This window comes from Hydra vulgaris, chromosome 10, assembly GCF_038396675.1.
Source record: "Hydra vulgaris chromosome 10, alternate assembly HydraT2T_AEP".
Lineage (NCBI taxonomy): Eukaryota > Metazoa > Cnidaria > Hydrozoa > Anthoathecata > Hydridae > Hydra > Hydra vulgaris.
Window position 1 is genome coordinate 17,200,001 of NC_088929.1, and position 7,500 is coordinate 17,207,500.

At 25.9% G+C, this 7,500-nt stretch overlaps 1 protein-coding gene across 1 annotated transcript in view; it reads left to right on the top strand.

The window, feature by feature from the left end:
- The window catches only part of LOC136085817 (A disintegrin and metalloproteinase with thrombospondin motifs adt-1-like), a 181,353-nt gene that overhangs the window by 108,584 nt on the left and 65,269 nt on the right, over window positions 1–7,500 (top strand). The gene's annotated exons all lie outside the window — the stretch shown is intronic.

Sequence of the window (7,500 nt, forward strand, 5' to 3'; positions counted from 1 at the left end):
TTGTCAGTCTAATCCTGCTTTAAACCCATTTCAAACACAGACTAGACAATGTCTAGGGGCTACATTAGGAGGTACTTGCGCTGGGCCTAGTTCTCAACTATGACTTGTAATGGTGAAATTGTACTTTCCATATTTTTTTCATAGAAACTTTGTTAAATTGCTATTGTTTTATCTATGTGTTGGTAATAATATGTAATGGTTTTCACTGTTGGTTGATCAGCTGGCTTAAACTACTATATAATTGCGTGTATTTGTGTGCACGTATTTTCATATATATATATATATATATATATATATATATATATATATATATATATATATATATATATATATATATATATATATATATATATATATATATATATATATATATATATATATATATATATATATATATATATATATATATATATATATATATATATATATATATATATATATATACATATTTATATATAGATATATTTATGCATATATATATATACATGCATATATATATATATATATATATATATTCACATATATATATATATATATATATATATATATATATATATATATATATATATATATATATTTATATATATGTTTATATATATAAATATATATATATATATATTTGTATATACACATACATACATATATATATATATATATATATATATATATATATATATATATATATATATATATATATATATATATATATATATATATGTATATATATATATTTATATATATATATAAATGAATATATACATTTAAATATATATATATATTTATATATATATGTATATATTTATATATATATATATATATATATATATATATATATATATATATATATATATATATATATATATATGTTTATATGTAAATTTATATATATATATATAAATGAATATATACATTTAAATATATATATATTTATATATATATATATTTGTATATGTTTATTTATATATATATATATATATATATATATATATATATATATATATATATATATATATATATGTAGATATATATATATATATATATATATATATATATATAAATGAATACATACATTTATATATTTATATATATATTTATAAATATATATATATATATATATATATATATATATATATATGTATGTATATATACAGTTATGGCCATTGAAAATCGACCACTGCTGAATATAAAGAAAAACAGTCTATGCATGCGAATAATCAATTTATTTTCTTCCCTGACATCAATGATTAGTTAATTAGCTTTAAGCCAATCACATTAGCGTTTATTTTATATAATTATCATTTAACTGTCACAATTTAATTATGAGTACGAAGGAAGGTCTTCGTGCTAATATTAAACTTTTATCGGAGGATGGTGCAAATACGAGGACGCAGATATCAGCAAAATTGCGTATGCCAAAATCTACTGTTCATGATATTATACAACTAATCAAAGACACGGGATCCACTGCGCCCAGAAAACGTTTTGGTAAAGCTAGAATTACTAGCAAACAAACAGACAATATGATACGCAGGGCTGCTGTGAGAGATCCAACAATATCCAGCACACAAATCAGGGCAGATCTACCTAATGACGTTACAGTCAGCACTCGAACAATTAGAAGACGTTTATTGAAAGATGCAGGTCTACTTCTGGGGTCCTCACCGAGTAGTCCCAGACTTAACCCAATCGAAAATTGCTGGGTCAAGTTAAAGTCAGCAGTATTCAGAACTAATCCTACATTACTGGACGATCTAGCGCACAAAATTCGTCAAGCTTGGATTACTGAAATAACGCCAGAATATTATCAGGCGCTCGTGGATTCAATGCCAGATCGCATTAATGCAGTCTTAAAAGCACATGGTGGTGCCACTAAATATTAAAAACATTGAATATGTACGATATGTTACATTATAATCATTCATTGTTACTGTTATTCTTTTATTGCTATAATACAATTGTTTATTACTACATTAAACTAGTTTTAAGTAAAATGATACTGGTGGTCGGATTTCAATGGCCATAACTGTATATGTATAAATATATATATATATATATATATATATATATATATATAATTGTACTTAAATATATATTTATACATATATATATATATATATATATATATTTATATATTTATATGTATATTACTTCCCAACAGAAACATAAACTACTAATTTTCATAAGCTTATGTTTAAATTAAGAAAACAGGTTTAGTTATACAATGCCACTTACTTTAAAATGTATCATTCAGATTGCGTTTCACTTAGAATCTTTTGAATGGTACAAGCTAATAAACTAGAAAAAGCTACACAATGTGTCCTGTTGTTTTCACTATTAGCACACTACTGTTTGTAACATCAGAGTATTTGCTTAAAAATGTTCAACCAGCGTTAAATAAAAATGCAATTCAACCAAACTTATTCAAGTAGTTTGGTCAATATGGCTCAAGAATGGAAGATAGACTGAAATGAAATTCAAGATTCATTTGATGTAATTATTTTATATCCATCTGGACCAATAGATGAAGTAATAATGGTTAGTATAAGCATTTCGGAGAATGATATAGTGGATTTAAAAACTAGAACTAAATTAACTATTTTAGATAAACACCATTTTATTTAAATCTTATTAGGCATGTATTACTTTAAATACAAAGATTTGAGTTTCGTAAAATTAGGGTTTTACCTTATTCAGGTCCAATTGGTATGTCGTTGATGGCGGTCATAGTTTAAGTGTTTTTGCAAAATAAAGAAAGAAGAGCTCAAATTGTGGCCTTTGTTTATTCATTCCAACTAATAATTACAAAAGATATTTAGACGATGTCTATGCTTGTTTCTATTGGATAGAAAAACTAGAACTCTTTCTTGAATATAACCCCTCTATTTATATTATAATGAATATAACCCCTCCATAAACTTTACTGTTGAATTTGAAAACGGAAGAAAACAACTTAACTTTTTAGATATTTTTATTACAATCACAATAAACTGATTTAATGAATGTCGTCTTTAAAGGTTTTCTATAAACAGCAAAATAATTCTGCTCCGAAAAACACTTCTCACAAGAATTTGATTTCCTCAAAGACACATATTTTCTAAACGGTTATAACAAAAGAAATCTTATTTAAATAAATAAAAACTAATGAGATTGTGTTTCAAAAAATACTACATCTAAACAATTAGAAAACCAGTTTGTTAAACTCCCTTGGATACCTTTAATCGGCCTTAATTTCCGAAGTGAATTTGAAAAATAAAATATCAGAGTTATATTTACTTCACCTCCCAATTTAAATAACGTACTATGCAACAACAAAACAAAACCAGCACTGAACTAGATTCTGGGTGTTACCCACTTAAATGTTTATGTGAATATTTTCAGTGACCAGAAAGAAAATTATTTGCAAAATCAGTACAAAAGAGTCCATAAAATAAAAATGGTTGATTTCAGGAACCACACGACGTTCGAACTTGCCGTGGTACTTTTGATTGTCTGAATCGTAAATCCTTGTCATTCATTCCAGAATACGGGTAGGAAATTTTAGAGAATTCCTGGAGATAAATAAGACAAAGTTTGCTCGAGATACGTATTCGACAAACTCTTCTAAATAGAAATTATGGAGATTATGTGAAAACAAGAATTATATTATTTGATCGGTTTTTCATATTTTACGCTTTTTTTAAGCAATTCGTTTTTATGTTAATTTGTTTCATTTTTTATTACGTGATGTTGTTGACCTCAATTGGTCAGCTGAATATCATTAATATATTATTATGTATATGTATATGTATATGTATATATATATATATATATATATATATATATATATATATATATATATATATATATATATATATATATATATATATATATATATATATATATATATATATATAATTAAACCACTTACTTAAATTTTAGATTTATCCTTTTTTTTATTTTTTATTTTTTTATTGTTTTTAGGATGCATGTTATTTCCACGAAAGGTTTTTGATACAAGCGAGGGAACAAAACAATTTATATGTCTTAAAAAATAAACGAAATTGAAACATCTAAAACATGCAATTTAGTTGAAAAATATATGCGTCAGCGTAAAGAAAGAACAATTTTATATTAAGTTGATAAATTTGTTTTACTATAATTGTTTTACGTTTTATACATTTTTTTTTAATACAGCAAGGGGGCACATTATCTTTAATATACTTGCACAATCAATTTGTATATTTTAAAATTAGTTTATAATGTAAAGTAATAAAAAGTCTTATATCTTTTACTTTACCATCAGAATATGATGAATCATTATCTGATGATTTCATTTTGGTTGATTCATTGTAGCAATAATCGTATTTTTCTTCTGAACAAATTAGTTCACTATCTAATGATCTATCTAAAGAACTGTCACTTTCATCTGTTTTAACTGGAGATTCAATAATATTTGTTTGATTATCCGTGATTTCAGATTGAAATGTAACTGTTCAACATTTTTTTAATTATTTATTGACCAATTGTTGTAATATCCCATTTTGATCTTCATCCGACCTTACATGATCATTTCCAACAATTGTCTTGCATTCTTCCATGGTACTATGCTTCATTCAAAAACTTCTATCGGAAAGAATGGTGGTAGATGTACTGAAATCTAGTTTAACTGTGCTGTTTGATGAAGATAAACTGAAGTACAACTCATTTAATAACAAAATATTTGGAAAATTAGCTTTTTCTAGTTTCCATAACTTCTCCCAAACTTCAAGACAAGTTATCTTTGAATAATGTGCCTTTACCATTATTTTTAGAGCATTCCACTCTTCAAAGACATACGATTCCTGGAAATCCGCTTCTGCAAGTGATTATTAAAAATGTTGCATAACATATTTTATTCCATTTGAACCATTGCTTTTCTCGTTGGTCCAATATTTAGGATCCAGCTATTAAGTAACATGATTTGACAATGATGATGTCATTTTCTTCTTTTATAGGGAACTTTCTGACCGAACTACAAAATGATTCATCAAGTGTCTCTAACTTTTATGCAGTTAAATTACTGATCGTCAAAACAATTTGGGTTTGCACTTCATGCGCCAACAAAACATTTTTTTCGAAAAAAAAGCAATAATGGTGATATTGCATCAAGCAAATCTAAATAAATCCAACTTTGCATAAAAAAGCGCTGTTTGTTAAATTTTTTAAAATCCCCTGCAGTTTTGACATATTTTTGTTTTTATAACTTTGTTTATTTTCAAGTGCATTTGGCAGAGCAACTAAATAAGATGGCCAGTTATGCAGCAGTTTTGTAAAGCCTCTTTGTCAATGTGTGGCAAATCAAGTGCCAGTAATTTTATTGAGTGTGTAAAAGTGGGTTGATAGGGCTGCAGCTACATCTTTGCAGGAGTCATTTAGTTTGCCAGAGTTTTTTAAGAGGTGAAACAAAGTTGTATAAAAAGTATCACACAATGAAAATTTACACAAAGGAATTTCAGATGGATCGATGTTGTTAGTAATGGAAACACTGTCTAATACCAACTTAAATAAATCAGCATCACTACCTCCAAAATAAACCATATTGCACAGTAAAACATTAAAATAACATGGGCCACCAGAATACCCCTCCCTAACTAAAATAGCTTCTTTTTCGCTACTGGTTTTCTTTACTTAATTGCCATCTGAAAGCAATGCCATAAATGATTTTTTGGTAATGATAGCCGTAATTTTTTCTGTTGTCTGGACAATGCAATGTATTAGCTCTCATGCTACAAAATAAAAAGAGACATTATTAATAAGTGTAATATTCAAAGAACACATAATACTTCTATATAAGAATACAAATGTTTTTTATTAAACTAATACATCAGCATTATAAATAAAATACCTGTATTCCGGTTGTTTTTGCCTTGCAATAATTTACACCATTATCTCTCTGAACTTTAACAAGAACATCAAAATTATAATGCGGCATTGCAGGATGCATAGCCAATTCATATTCTGTTTGCATTAACTTTGAATAAGCTTTGTAAACATCCTCGGTTATTGAAGATGCATTTGAAGATGAAAGATTATTGGAAAAGAAGGAAGCGTTGACCGATTGCGCCACTTCTTTATGCAATCCTGTCGACAAATGCCTCTTATCCTAAAGTAGATGTGAAATAAATAACATTTTATGTCGTAGATATTATTTTAGTTTTATAATTTCCTAAATATATATGTTATTTTTTTTGTCTTTATCTCTGTAAAGTAAATTAAAATATATTATACCTGATGATGCATAACAACATTAGTGCCCTTTGTAAAAACTAATGTAGATTTTTCAGCTGACCCAAATATGGAAAGTTGGCTGTGCTTAATATTTTCATGTTTTGTGCATATTTTGCACCATATCTTAACAACAGTGTCAACACAGTGAACACTTTTTATTTTATAACCTAGGAAATCATATTTCCATGAAATAACAGTTTTTAATGATTTTGTTATTGGTTTTGTATTCATTTTTCTCTATCGTATTCAACTGGAATCTAATGCTTGCGTTTAATGGTTGCCTTTTATTACATAACAAGTAATAAAAGTTATAAATAATTAAATAATAACATTGTTATTATTTAATTAATAACAATGTTATTAGTTAAATAATAACATTGTTATTATTTAAATAATAACATTGTTATTAATTAAATTATGTTAAGGAATTATACATTAGTTTTAATGACTTTTTATTATTTTACATTGAAAATTAGTTAAAAAATATATAATGGAAAAAACATATTATTCAAGTGAACTTGCTTGGAAGTTTGGCACTAATGATGAACATTTGAAAAAGAAGCATTTTCCAAATATTTGAATATTAGCTAAATTAACATCTAACAGCATAAGTAAAAAATGTTTTTGCACATTGACACCTATTCTTTTAGATAAAAGACCTTGAACGAAGCATAATACCATGGAGTAATAAAAGATTGTACCATGAAGTCCTGACTCTAGTTTTTAGTACCGTGGACCATAGAGATCGTGAACCATAAGTCCATGAATACTGAGTACCAAAGAGTATTGGCTCTAGTTATTTAGCAGCCCTAGGTAGAGTTACTATTACTGATATTTCGCGGCCCTAGGTTCAGTTTATTAAATAGTTATCAATAATTCATGTAGAATTTTTTTTTTAACGTGAGGTTTTCAAAAGCTATACTTTATGGCTTTTGAAAACCTCACATTTATTTAAAAAAATATTGTTACGTATTTTAAAAATACAATTTAAGATATTAAACACTTTAGATCTTACAACTTTGAATGGAATAAAAGTTATTATTTGTTTTTTATATTGATGTATCATTCTCAAATAAATTGCATGTTTTAGATGTTTTGTTTTTGTTGATTTTGTAGACTGTTTTGTTCCCTCACTGTGTCAAATTTCATAGATTGAAATAACACACATTCTAAAATTAAGAAAACAAAAACAGTACAAAAAATGTTGTGCTGTAAACCCCACGTGTAATAAAATTATTCTAATCTTCGTTTAAG